Raw genomic sequence first — 14,149 nt, 5'->3', positions numbered from 1 at the left:
TGGCATGCCCTTCAAGTACCGTCAGCAAACCAACTATGACCGGGGGCCGTGGATTTTTGGGAAATGTAGTTCTTGGAGCTTCCGCGTTCAAGGAAGAGCTCCTACCCTTGGAACCTATGAACTTATTTTGCAGTTTATTTATTGAATTACACGTTTACTGCCTCGGGTACAACGAACAACAAAACAAATTTGAGACTTTCTTAAACTATTTCTAAGTGGCTTTGAACTTTTTGTTTAACAATTCTGTTCTCTTGAACGCATTTTTATTGAGTGCGAGGCATTGGGATAGGTACTGACCAAAACCAAATTAAACCAGTGCCATCGAGTCAACTCCGACTCATAGTGACCCTATAAGACAGAGTAGAACTGCCCCATAGAGTTTCCAAGGAGCACCTGGCCCATTCGAACTGCCAACCCTTTGATTAGCAGCCGTAGCACTTAACCACTACACCACCTGGGTTTCCATAGGTACTGAAGATACAAAAATACAATCCTTATTTTCAGGAAGCTCACCACATTCTAAGGGGAGTGACCCTCACATAAATAAATAATTGTAAAACAATGGGATGAGTTCAATGATGGGATAGGAGGAGGAGGGGGACTGAAGAGGGACACTTAATTTGCGTGGGGAGGCCAGGGAAGGGCTCGTGGAAACAGTGACATCACCGTAGTTGAGTCCTGGTAAGAGGTGACCAGGTGAGGAGGAGGGATAAGAGAGTTGGAAAGAGGTGAGGAGGGAAGCATCAGAATTACCTGGAGAGCTTTTTAACAACATAAATGCCTCCGTAGGGAAAAAATTCCAAAACATTACTTGTCCACAAAATTCTATGATCACACCTTTACATTTAACTTAAAAATAAAACCACTGGTGATTACAAAACTTTTGGAGAACAGACAATTTCTTACTGAGAGGCCTTGTGGTTGAGTGGAAAAATCCTAGGCTTTGTTTTCTATGGGACATGAATATAAATCTAGGCCCTGCTAATATGTGTAACCTCGTGCAAATTATTTAATTTTCCTAAGGATCAGATTCTTCATTTGTAAGAATAATGCTTTTCTCTGAGGTTTTGTGAGGATAAATGAGGAAAAGAAAATGTAAGGTTTGCAATACATTGCTTAGCATTTCATAGATAATCAAAAATGTCAGTTTTCTCACTCTATTATTATCAGGTTATTGAGCTGAAAGGGACTTCAAGAGACCTCCAGTTTAAGCCAGTCCCCTATTTGGGGCTTTAGGAGTTTTGATTTTCACATTTCATCAGATTATGAATTCATTCGGGCATTCCCGAAACGTTGGTTCTTAGAGAATAAGTGAAATTGAAGATGAATGTGGAACATGTCTGGTAACGTAGTTTAGCTTTCTGAATTTTTAGTCCAGCCTCGCCAGTTCAGGGATTCTAGGACATATCCAGAAATATGTTCAGGTAAAAAAGAAAAATGTTCCAAAATACCTACCTTTATGGAAGAAAGATAATATAATGGGTCCTCGAACTCGCGCTATTTTTTCTAAGTCAGTTTCAATCAACCGATTGAATTTTTTTTGTTTATTTCTGTTTATTTTGTTTTGTTTTTAAATTAGGATAGAAGATTTAAGAATCTAAAATTGATTAAAACTTTTAAGTTTAAAATAAAATTATAAAAATTAAAAATAATATTATTTATTTTAAAATATTGCATATAACAGAGTTTTACAAATAATAAACTCTCAGCAAGGCTTTACTTTTTTATTTTATTTTAATGAATGAATTGGTGTGTTAACTCCAAGCAACTCAACAGCTTCATGTCTTTGGACAAGTGACATTGTCAAAAATGGAATTAGTTCTTACCTATCTACCAAGTCAGAATTGACTCAGTGGCAACAGATTTTATTTATTGAAGAACGGACCAGGAGATAATGATGTAATAGCATACCACTGACAAGTTATAGATATCTATATTATGTCTGAGGTCTCTGAGTGCCACACAAACTGTTTGTACTCAACTATTAACCTAAAGATTGGTGGTTAGAAGCCACCTGGCAATGCCAAGGAAGAAAGGCCTGGCAATCAACTTCTGTAAAGATAATAGAAAAACCTATGGAGAAGTTCTACTCTAAACACATGGGGTTGCCATGACTCAGAATCGACTCCATGGCAATAGGTTTCTTTTTTTTTTTAATTATTATTGTTATAATACATTTAGCTGCCATCACTGAACAATACTCACTTAATACAATGAAAATAAAAAGATAAATTAAAAAAAAGTCACACACAAAGGGGCAACCTACTAAATAATTACCTGTGGAAGGCCAAAGATCAATAATTCGTTACATTCCTGAATCTGCCAGTCCTCATCATCTGGTTTAAAGGCTAATGAAGGTTCTGGTATTGGTCTCATAGGGGCAGCTGGATGCTGATGAAGCAGAATGAAATAAAAACCAAAATAAACATTTTAATGAGCAATTATACTACAAGCAGTCCCCAAATTATGAACAAGTTCCATTCTTAAGTATATCTTTAAGTCGAATCTGTATGTAAGTCAGAACAGTTAGGTACAGTTCATATCTAATGTTGGTCAAATGTTTGTCTTAATATATAATACATAGTATACCTTTCTGAGCATAAAAAGTATTAAAGAAACATTTCCAGATACACTAAAACATCTTTAATGTAATACAGCAATAATAATAATTGCATGGAACAAGGAATCTCATCACTTGTATCAGATGGATCTTAGCTAAAAGCAAAGAATACAAAAGAAGATGCTTACCTCTGTTTTATTGACTACGCAAAGGCATTCAGCTCTGTAGATCATGAGAAATTATGGATAACTGGACAAATAAGCAATATCGTAATAAACAGAGAAAATATTGAAGTTATAAGGATTTCATTTTACTTGGATCCACAACCGATGCCCATGGAAGGAACAGTCAAGAAATCAAATGACATATTGCATCAGGCAAATCTGCCGCAAAAGACCTCTTTAAAGTGTTAAAAGCAAGGATGTAGCTTTGAGGGTTATGGTGCACCTGACCCAAGCCATGGTATTTTCAATTGTCCCAAATGCTTGCAAAAGCTGGAAAATGAATAAGGAAGACCTAAGAGTTGATACATTCGAATTACAGGATTGGTGAAGAATATTGAATATACCATAGACTGCCAGAAGCACAAACAAATCTGTCTTGGAAGAAGTACAGCCAGAGTGCTCCTTGGAAGTCAGAATGGGGAGACTTCATCTTATATACTTTGGACATGTTATCAGGAGGGACCAGTCCCTGGAGAAGGATATCATGCTTGGTAAAGCAGAGGGTCGGTGAAAAAGAGGAGACCCTCAATGAGCTGGGTTGACACAGTGGCTGCAACAATGAGCTCAAACACAGCAATGATTGTGAGGATGGTGCAGGACCGGGCAGTGTTTTGTTCTGTTGTATGTAGGGTCGCTATGAATTGGAACCAGCTTGACAGTGCCCAACAACAACAACACGAGGAAACCATGTAGAGCTAGGGCTAAGGTGGCATGTTTTTCTGAAGTTGAAAATGTCCATATTTAGATGGAAAGAGTAGAAACACAGAGACTACAGAGAAGTCACCACCAGTGACTCTAGAGAGGTGGAGAGTAGAATCTCCATTCTTGACTTAGCAGTTCCCAGTCCTTGTTCCTTGTGAAGTGTGACTATACTTTCTTTCCTTCTTTGTGTAAACTAGTTTGAATGGCTTTCTGATCCTTGGAATCAATTATTCCCTCTGACAGAAAATTTAGATACAATCTGCCCCAAAATGTAAAAGAATGAAGAGATATTATTGCCAACTTTTACCTGCCATTTTTACCTCCTATTGTCAATTCTGCCTACAGCAAGTTGCTACTGCAATAACTCAGCAAGGGGTTGGTGGCTTGGACCAGTAGGATAATACTGGTGGTTATGAGAAGTGGTCAGATGCTGGATATATTTTTATGGTAGAGCAAAGGGGATTTGCTGAGGGTATTCAGGGGTAGAAGAGGCAAGGATGATGCCTCAATTTTTTAATTGAGTATTTCAGAGTGGCATTGCAATTTAATTTCCACATTTGAGACCCTGGATAATTTCCAGTCACCATTTGTACCTTAGTGGACTCAACAAATATCATTGGCTAAATAAACAAGCCTTGTCTGAGAACAAGCAGGATCCACTACGTTGTGATCTTCGTTAAAGGCTGTCCTTTTTAGAAAAACATATCAGGCAGATATAGGTGAACCTTCATTATTACATAGGTTACCTCTGTTGCTATTTAATGTCATTTGTAAGAATAGCATTAATCTATGGACAAACTGTCTAGACAAAGGTCACTAAGTTCAAGTGAACAAAAAATTACAGAAGTGCAAAACAAAGCTAACACAACCAAAGGAACAAACATAAAATATGAAGCCTTAAGATAATATGAGTGAAAAATATTATCAAGTTCTTAAAACATAAAAACTTATAAAGTATTGGGCAATTTGGAGTTCCTCAATAAATTCTCATATACTTCAAATGCTACTTTACCTGTACAAAAAAACCAGACCAATTGCCATCGAGTTGATTCCAACTCATAGTGACCCTATAGGACAGAGTAGAACTGCCCCGTTGAGTTTTCAAGGACTGTCTGGTGGATTTGAACTGCTGACCTTTTGGTTAACAGCTGTAGCAACTGACCACTATGCTGCTACTTCTACAGTGGGAACAATATTTGAAGTATGGAATAAGGCTCCCCATATTTTTAATTTCAGTATTTTAGTATTTAAATATTATCGTAAACATTTTGAGAATTTTGCTAAAGTTTTACCAGAGAGTTAGCTTTGTTTTTTAAAAATGACTCCTTAAAATATTACTTACAGACTGAAGAACCAGCAGGCAAGTTTGCACTTTATGTACCTACTTGCAGTTAACATATACTATGGTAACTGAAATTTGTACCATGTTGTTGGGTAACCGGTGACATTTTGTTAAACTGTAGTAATTGATATTTGCATAGCAGAACAGTACAAAGCGAGGATACCTGTACTAAAATAATTTAAGAATTTATTTTCTTAAAAATCTAGAATTACAAGCTTATTTAAAATTAACTTAGAGCTAAGTCCAGAAAACAAAGCCTATCAATAATATATATTATATTTTAATTTGCAAAAAGAAAGAATAAATGCTATAAAACAGCAACCACTCATCAAGATAGATCTCAGACACGACAGCTTTGAAAAACAGTTAAACTTAATACTTTGTTCACCCCACCACCAACCCTGCACACACAAACAAAAAGGAATAAATTGCATACCCATAATATTTCTAAAAAATATTCCATTCAGGCAGGTCTCCATACCAAGAGTGATTCTGAGGGAATTTTCAGGCCACGTTTTTTTTTTTTTTTAATTAAACACTACTTATCACACAATCCTTTTCTAGAACGTAGATCAGTAATTAAGTATGAACATGTTAACGCACGACAGAGTACTTGTTTTCCCTCAGAGAGAGTCCTCTGACAGAGCAGCCCAATGAAATTAGGTCACTTGAGGCTGACTAATGTGACAAGAACTTTCATCTCAAGCTCCAGGTCTGGACACAGAACTGTGCCACATCTCTTATTCACCTGGCCATAGAACTTCTAGAACCTAAGTTTACTTTTTTTCCGGTCAACCTTAAGGACTATCACATGAGAAATCAAGAAGGATCAAAACAAATATGTTAACATTAGGAGAGTGGGAGCAGTCCTCTCTCCAAGGAGCTCTCAGAGCCAAGAGAATAAGACTAAGGAAGAGAGCATGCAAGAGAAACTAACGAACTCTCAGGGGTTTTATACAAATGATTGAAAACATAGTCTCAATACATGGAATGTTGTTCTCAAGATAGGATCAAACTCCAGGTTTAAACACAGAATGGATTCCTTGACTGTGTTTTTAACAAACGCTATACACTTTGTTGGAAACCCTGGTGGTGCAGTGATTAAGTGCTACAACTGTTAACCAAGAGGTCGGCAGTTCAAATCCGCCAGGCAGTACTTGGAAACTCTACAGGGCAGTTCTACTCTGTCCTATAGGGTCGCTATGAGTTGGAATTGACTCGATGGCAGTGGGTTTGGGTTTATACACTTTGTTCAATGTAAACGTGCCTGCAGACCTATAACTGCAATATATACTACCTTCATCTCTGGATCAAACATCTCCAACTTTTGGGTAACCTTCTGACCTCCTGACCAGCTGTTCTTTTTTATGCCTCTCTATTGCTCTCTTTTTATACACCCTTTGTCTTGATGCTACCCTCAGTGGCCACCACAGTGTTCCTGGTTCTGGGCCATGCAATTTTTTATACAAAATCTCTATTAATTAACTCAAGTAATATACTAACATGTTAGTAAACTGAAGGTTTAATGAAATGAGTGTATAAGACGCTGACAATAACTGGGCCTTTTTATTCTCACCTTAAGGCCAGTCTCAGCACACACAATAACACATGCATATGCACTCATTCACACGCACACCTAGTTCCCAAAGCCTTGGAGAACAATTTAGATTATTTCTGAATGATTTTTTTTAAGGTTACTTTTGAAGGAAGAAAAAGCACTTAGCATAGGAAAACTTTCCCAAAATTCTCTTTGCCCATTATTCAGTTCCCCACCGGACTCTATCACACCTCTTGGAAGTTCTTCCAATACCCTCTACTTCTCCTTCCTTAGCCTTTGCTCGATGGCTTTACTCACTCTCTCCAAACCCCTCCTCCCCTCTCCCCTGACTTTTTATTTTCTATATACCTTCTTAGGTGGCACCATCTACTCCTTTTTCTCTGACACTCAAGCCGATATCTTCAACTAATCAGAAAATTAATTGGCGAATTAAGCAGAAGCACAAAGAAAGAATATTCTTCATGAAGCAGGAGTTGGGGGAGGCAACAAGGAATGTGACTACTTATAGTTTAATAGTTTAGTTTCAGTTTTTTCTTGGTGCATAAATTCATGGAGAGAGATAATAATAGCGACATTGGGGACACAAAATTACTAAAATCTATGAAGTAAGGGAGAAATGGAAGAAGAGTACAGTGCTAGTATAATGTCCAAAATAGCAGATCGGGATTCTGAATCTTAGTGCTGGTCTTTACCTGCCAGTGATCATTTGTATTCCACTCCACAAACATTTGCTGTGTGTCTTTGCTGGGTGTTGTTTAGAATACAAACACAATAAAACTTGGTTGTGGCAGTCAATAAAATGGTAATACAGTGTGAAGAAAGCGGGAACCAATGTCAAAGGCATCTTTTTACTCTCCTGAGGACCATTGCCATATATCATTTCAATCTCTCCATAGCAACACTCTTCCATTGGGCATGTACTCACCATCCTGTTCCCAGAGGACCTGCCTCCATGGAAGCAACACCCAGGGTTGGGAGACATGGAGGGTGGAGGAGGAAAGGCACTGGAATCATTCAATTCCCTATTACTCATCTAAAACCTCTGACTATTCCAACTAGGTTTCATCCAGACCAGCATGACCCAGATATTTCCGCCAAAGCTTAATCTTGTTCAACAGGCCCCAAATACGACTTCCTTTGCTTGGTTTCCTCATAACTGTAATGAGGGTGTAACCTCAAGGTGTGGTTTCATACTTGGGGTAAGTGGAGGTTCTCTTCTATGCGTATGGATTCCTTCCTATTCACCCTTCAGCATGGTAGTTTTGTGTCTTTTTTGATTTTTGTAGTGATAAATCGAGGGATAATTCCTTTTAGCCCAGGCCTGAAGGAAGAAAAGGAAGGGGGTACAAGCCTTCTCTTTTTGCTCCACATAATTTTTTAGGAGTCAGATTTGACTATACTTTCTAGAAGCCACTGAAAATAAATAACTGGAGAGTATCCACCAACCAGAAAATTTTTACTTAGGGCCAATTCATTTGTGAGGGTAAATTCTACACTGTAAGGCTTTTGGTTCTATTGTGGATCACATCTATTGCTGAGTGTCTCTGGGCTGTTTCAAATGATTCAATTTCAGTTTGCAGTCATGAGGTTTGTTTCCTATGACTCAATACTGAATTTGCCCTGAGTCCTGTAAGAGCAGTAGTCTGCCTAAAACGCAGTGCATGTCACCAAACACAAATTCCTCTTATTCTGCTCTTAAACTAGAAAAGTTCTGCTTATTCATGATGAGAAGGTTTGTCAAATTCAGGAAATTGAGGAGGAAGTTCTCTAGTGGCACTATCATCGTTCACCAGACTAGCGATTTCCTAAAAGAGGCATCTCACGGCAGTTGAAACTTGGAGGAGAGGCACCCATCTGGTGACAATATTTGTGTAAATGTGCAACTACTTAGGTAATCCTACTACCTCTTCAACTATTCAGATTTGTGCAGCTGATGTTTGCTTTTTTATATTTCTATTTTTTATGTCATAGCCTAACAGAGAAGGCTCAGACCACAGAAGCCGGCAAACCTGGATTCTGCCACTAGCTAAATAGCCTCAGGTGAGTCACTTAACACTACTAAGTTTTCATTTCCTCCTGTATAAAATGGGTTTGGAGTCCCTGCATGTTACAAACAGTCAACTCCTCAAGTCCGCCCAGAGGTGCCTTGGGAGAAAGGCCTGGCGATCTAATTCCAAAAATCAGCCATTGAAAACCCTGTGGAACACCGTTCTGCTCTGACACACACACTTGTGGAGTTGCCATGAGTCATGCTACAAGGTTAAAGACAAAGAATATAAAGTTCCTAGCTCAAAACCTGTCACATATATTGAAATTAAATGGCAGCTATTAGCATCATTCTCTTTAATATCAATAGCCACCCTCTAGGTGATTTTTTTTTCCTGTTCTCGTGGGTTAAATATTATCTAAGCATTGATGGCTCCCAAATTCATATGTACATTTCAAGCCCCTCTCCTGAGCTCCAGATTGAGTTCATACGTACATCCTTGACATCTTCACTTGGATCTACAATAAACATTGAAAATTTAATGTGTCCAAACTAAACTCTTCATTTCCAACCACGGACTATATCTTACATCTCCCACAATCTTCCTCATCTCTGTTAATGATGATTCTATTCTCCCAGGTGTTCAGGCCCCAAACCACGAGTAAACTTTGGCCACAGCTCCTCTGCCCTTACCCCATGTACAACACACATGTACCACGCACACACATACACACACACACTCTCTCTCTCTCTTTCAAGTCCACTGGCAAATCCTATCAGCTTTATCTTTACAATGTGTTCAGAATTTGACAAATTCTTATGCCCTCCACCTTCATGCCTTGATCCAAACAAGGGCCATTTCTCATCTGGATTATTGCAGTATATTCCAAACTCGTCCCCTCCCATCTATTCTAAACAGAGTGACCAATTTGAAATATAGGTCAGGTATGTCAGTCCTCTACTCAAAGCCCTCTGATAGTTTCCTATCTCACTCAACGTAAAGGTCAAAGTTGTTTACAGTGGCCTCTAAGGCCCTACAGGATACTTACAGGCCCACTGTCTCCTCTCAGTCTTCCCTGGTTCACTCCACCAAAGCCACATTTGCTTTTTTTTGCTATTCATTGAATACAGCCAGCACGTTTGTGTTTCACGACTTTGCATTTGTTGTATCCTCTGCATAGGACAGAGGTCAGCAAACTTTTTTTATAAAGGGCCAGGTAGCAAATATTTTCAGTTTTGTGGGCCACATACAGTCTCTGCTACTACTCTACTCTGTCAATTTAGCGTGAAAACAGCTATCGAAATTACTAAAAAAATGAGCATGACTGTGTTCCAACAAAACTTTATTTCCAAGAACAGGTTGTAGGTCAGATTTGGCAGAACTCTGGGCTACATCTCTCTTCCCCCAGATATTTGCGTAATCTGTTCCCTCATTTTTCTCATGTCCCTGTCCAATTGTCACAAACGCCACCTTATCAATGTGGCCTTCTTGACTTTTTCTCATAAAATCAGAACGATTCAAGCCCTCCCTGCCTCCAACACACAAGCACTTTCTACCCCACCCAAGCCCCCTTTCCCTGTCTTATTTTTCTCCATAGCACTTGCTACTACCTGATACACTCTACGTTTATTTGTAAGGGACTTTGAAGGTAAAAAAAAATTTTTTTTTTTTTTTGAAGGTAGTGACTTTGTTTTCTTCTCTGCTATGTCTCCAGGGCATAATACAGTTGATTGAGATAGAATGAATCAGTGGGCCCTGAGCCAGAAGGCAGGAGTTCCTTCTGGCTTCCAGTGTAAGTCAGTGTAACCTTAGCAAATCACTTAACCTCTCAAGTTATAAATCTCCCTCTGTAAAATGGAGAAAAATAAGACAGGCTATAGAGATCAGACCAAAGAGTAAATGCAAAAAGAAAATAGAAGGATATAAGAGTAATAGAAATATAAGTTTTGTTCATTGTTGCAAATAAATTATTTTACTAAAAAGATAAACCCACAGCCATTGAATCGATTCCAACTCATAGCTCCTATGTAAGACAGAGTACAACTGCCCCATATGGTTTCCAAGGAGCACCAAGTGGATTTCAATGGCCGGCCTTTTGGTTAGCAGCCAAGATCTTAACCACGACACCACCAGAGTTTCCACTACAAATATAAGTAATCTTCAAATCAAAGAACTTTGACTTAGTCAAAGTTTTAAATCATCATGATAATTTTCTTCTTTATGGTCATTTTCTCTGGCTCAAACTCCATATATGAAGGAAAAAAAAAATCTTTAGGAATAATTTGGAGATTCAGTCTAATTGTTCCCCCCTTTTTTGCAAGCAATCCTTAATAATCTAAGCATCCACAGCAAATATCAGGCAAAAGTGGTCATTTGGACCTCCGTTTGGTAATTTAAGGACTAAAGATCATTAAATTGGAATTAAACATATGAGTTGTACCACGGACCCTCTCCATTCCCTTTCTCTCAATAATTTCATTTGCAAACTGTGATTTATATTTATAGGATATTTTTTAATTGAAAAGTGTTATACCAGAATATTACTGTCCAATGTTGTGACTTCTATTTCCTTGTGAATTGATTCTAATATTACAAAAATATATATTAAAAAAATATCTATTAGCTCTTATTAAATCTAAAGTGATCAAGTTTCAGAGAAGCACAAAGCTCTCTCCAACTGCAATCCCTCATCTTCTTCCATAGAAGGCCTTAGCATCTCCAGATAGACTTCAATGAGTCTTTCCTATGCCCAGGTGGAGAACTGAGATGCCATTGGCCAGGAAAGTAGCTTTATGTATCACATAACTTGGAATGAGGGAGTGGGGCTGTTATGGGTTGAATTGCATCCCCCCAAAAGATATGCTGAATATAACTTTGTTTGGATTTGGGGTCTTTGGGGATGTTATTCATTAACATGGGGTCATGCTGAGGTAGAATGAACCCTAATCCAATATGACTGGTATCCTTATAAAAAAAAGGAGAGACACAGAGACAGAAGTACACAGAGGAAGACAGCCATCTGATATGATGCATCTACAGACCAAAGAATGCCTAGGATTGCCAGAAACTAGGAAGCTAGCAAGAGGCAAGAAAGGATCTTCCCTCACAGCCTTCAAAGAAAGCATGGTTCTACTGACACTTTGATTTCAGGCTTCTAGTCTCTAGAACTGTGAAACAATAAATTTGTCATTTTAAGCTACCCAGTTACTGGAACTTTGTTACAGCAGCCCCAGGAAGTGAATACAGGGGCTAACTGGAAGCCAAAACAATTCTGGCAGAGGATAGTTTATTTTGCCCTCTGCCCCTGAGCATGAATTGTTACGTCCAATTAGCAAACATGGGATCTGAAAGATTTTCTTGGCTGCCATACAACTCAGATTGCTGCTTTAGTGGCAGCCAAATGATTATCCAGGAGCACATTTGGGAGAAGGACAGAGATCCCCAAAAGAGCGCATTTGGGACATCATCATCCCAGCAGCAGGCATGAAGTTCACAGCCACAAATTTGGATGTGTAGGAAGTGAAACCTTTCTTCATTTCAAATACTAAAATTAATTTCTGACTTGAATCCCATTCTCCTTTTTTTTTTTCTTTTTTTAACCTGATACAGAAAATCAGTTTTGTTCTGTTTTAATACAATGGCTATGATTTGGAGTAAAGGAGCCCTGGTAGCACAGTGGTTAAATGCTCAGCTGCTAACCAAAGATTGGAGGTGTGAACCTACCAGTGTTTCCATGGGAGAAAGATGTGGCCTTGGAAACCCTATGGGGCAGTTTTACTCTGTCCTATGGTGTTGCCATGAGTCGGAAGAGACTTGAGAACAATGAGTTTGGTTTTGACTTTTTGATTGTAATTAAATAGGTGACGAAATATTCTTTTAAAAGTACGAAATGCCTGGTGTTCTTCTCCAGGGAATGGTCCCTCCTGATAACGTGTCCAAGTATGTGAGACAAAGTCTCACCATCTTGTTTCTGCTTGTATTTCTTTCAAGGCAGATTTGTTCATTCTTCTGGCAGTCCATGGTATATTCAATATTCTTCGCTAACACCACAATTCAAAGCCATCAATTCTTCTTTGGTCTTCCTTATTCATTGTCCAGCTTTCACATGCGCATGATGTGATTGAAAATACAATGGCTTGGGTCAGGGGCACCTTAGTCTTCAAAGTGACATCTTTGCTTTTTGACACTTTAAAGAAGTCCTTTGCAGCAGATTTGCCCAATGCAATGCGTCTTTTGATTTCTTGGCTGCTGGTTCCACGGGTATTGATTGTGGATCCAAGTAAAATGAAATCCTTGACAACTTCAGTCTTTTCTCCGTTAATCATGATGTGGCTTATTGGTCCAGTTGTGAGGATTTTTGTTTTCTTTATGTTGAGGTGTAATCCATACTGAAGGCTGTGGTCTTTGACCTTCATTAGTAAGCGCTTCAAGTCCTCTTCACTTTCAGTAAGCAAGATTTTGTTGTCTGCATAACACAGGTTGTTAATGAGTCTTCCTCCAATCCTGATGCCCTGTTCTTCTTCATATAGTCCAGCTTCTCTTATTATTTGCTCAGCATACAGGTTGAATGGGTATGGTGAAAGGATACAACCCTGACGCACACCTTTCCTGACTTTAAACCAGTCAGTATCCCCTTGTTCTGTCCGAAGAACTGCCTCTTGATCTATGTACAGTTTCCTCATGAGCACAATTCAGTGTTCTGGAATTCCCATTCTTCTCAATATTACCCATAATTTGTTATGGTCCACACAGTTGAGTACCTTTGCTTAGTCAATAAAACATAACTAAACATCCTTCTGGTATTCTCTGCTTTCAGCCAGGATCCATCTGACATCAGCAATGATATCCCTGGTTCCACGTCCTCTTCTGAATCCGGACTGAATTTCTGGTGGTTCCCTGTCGATAAACTGCTGCAGCAGCTTTTGAACCATCTTCAGTAAAATTTTGCTTGCTTATGATATTGATGATATTGTTCAATAATTTCTGCATTCAGTCGGATCACCTTTCTTGGGAATAGGCATAAATATGGATCTCTTCCAGTTGGTTGGCCAGGTAGCTGTCTTCCAAATTTCTTGGCATAGATGAATGAGCACTTCCAGCGCTGCATTTGTTTGTCAAAACATCTCAATTGATACTCCATCAATTCCTGGAGACTTCTTTTTGCCAATGCCTTCAGTGCAGCTTGGACTTCCTCCTTCAGTACCATTGGTTCCTGATCATATGCTACCTCTTGAAATGGCTGAACATCAACTAATTCTTTTTGGTATAATGACTCTGTGTATTCCTTCCATCTGTTTTTGATGCCTCCTGCATCATATAATGTTTTCCCCATAGAATCTTTCACTATTGTAGCTCAAGGCTTGAATTTTTTCTTCAGTTCTTTCAGCTTGAGAAACGCCGAGTGTGTTCTTCCCTTTTGGTTTTCCATCTCCAGCTCTTTGCACATGTCATTATACCTTACTTCGTCTTCTTGAGCTGCCGTTTGAAATCTTCTGTTCAGTTCTTTTACTTTATCATTTCTTCCTTTTGCTTTAGCTACTCGACATTTGAGACCAAGTTTCATAGTCTTCTCTGACATCCATCTTGGCCTTTTCTTTCTTTCCTGTCTTTTCAATGACCTTTCGCTTTCTTCTTGGATGATGTCCTTGATGTCATTCCACAGCTCGTCTGCTCTTCAGTCACTAGTGTTCAACACATCAAATCTATTCTTGAGATGGTGTCTCGATTCAGGTACTTTTTATACTCAAGGTTGTATTTTGGCTCTTGTGGACATAC

Source organism: Elephas maximus, chromosome 1 (assembly GCF_024166365.1).
Source record: "Elephas maximus indicus isolate mEleMax1 chromosome 1, mEleMax1 primary haplotype, whole genome shotgun sequence".
Taxonomy (NCBI): Eukaryota; Metazoa; Chordata; class Mammalia; order Proboscidea; family Elephantidae; genus Elephas; species Elephas maximus.
The sequence above is the reverse complement of the archived record's forward strand: the minus strand, read 5'-3'. Positions refer to the sequence as shown.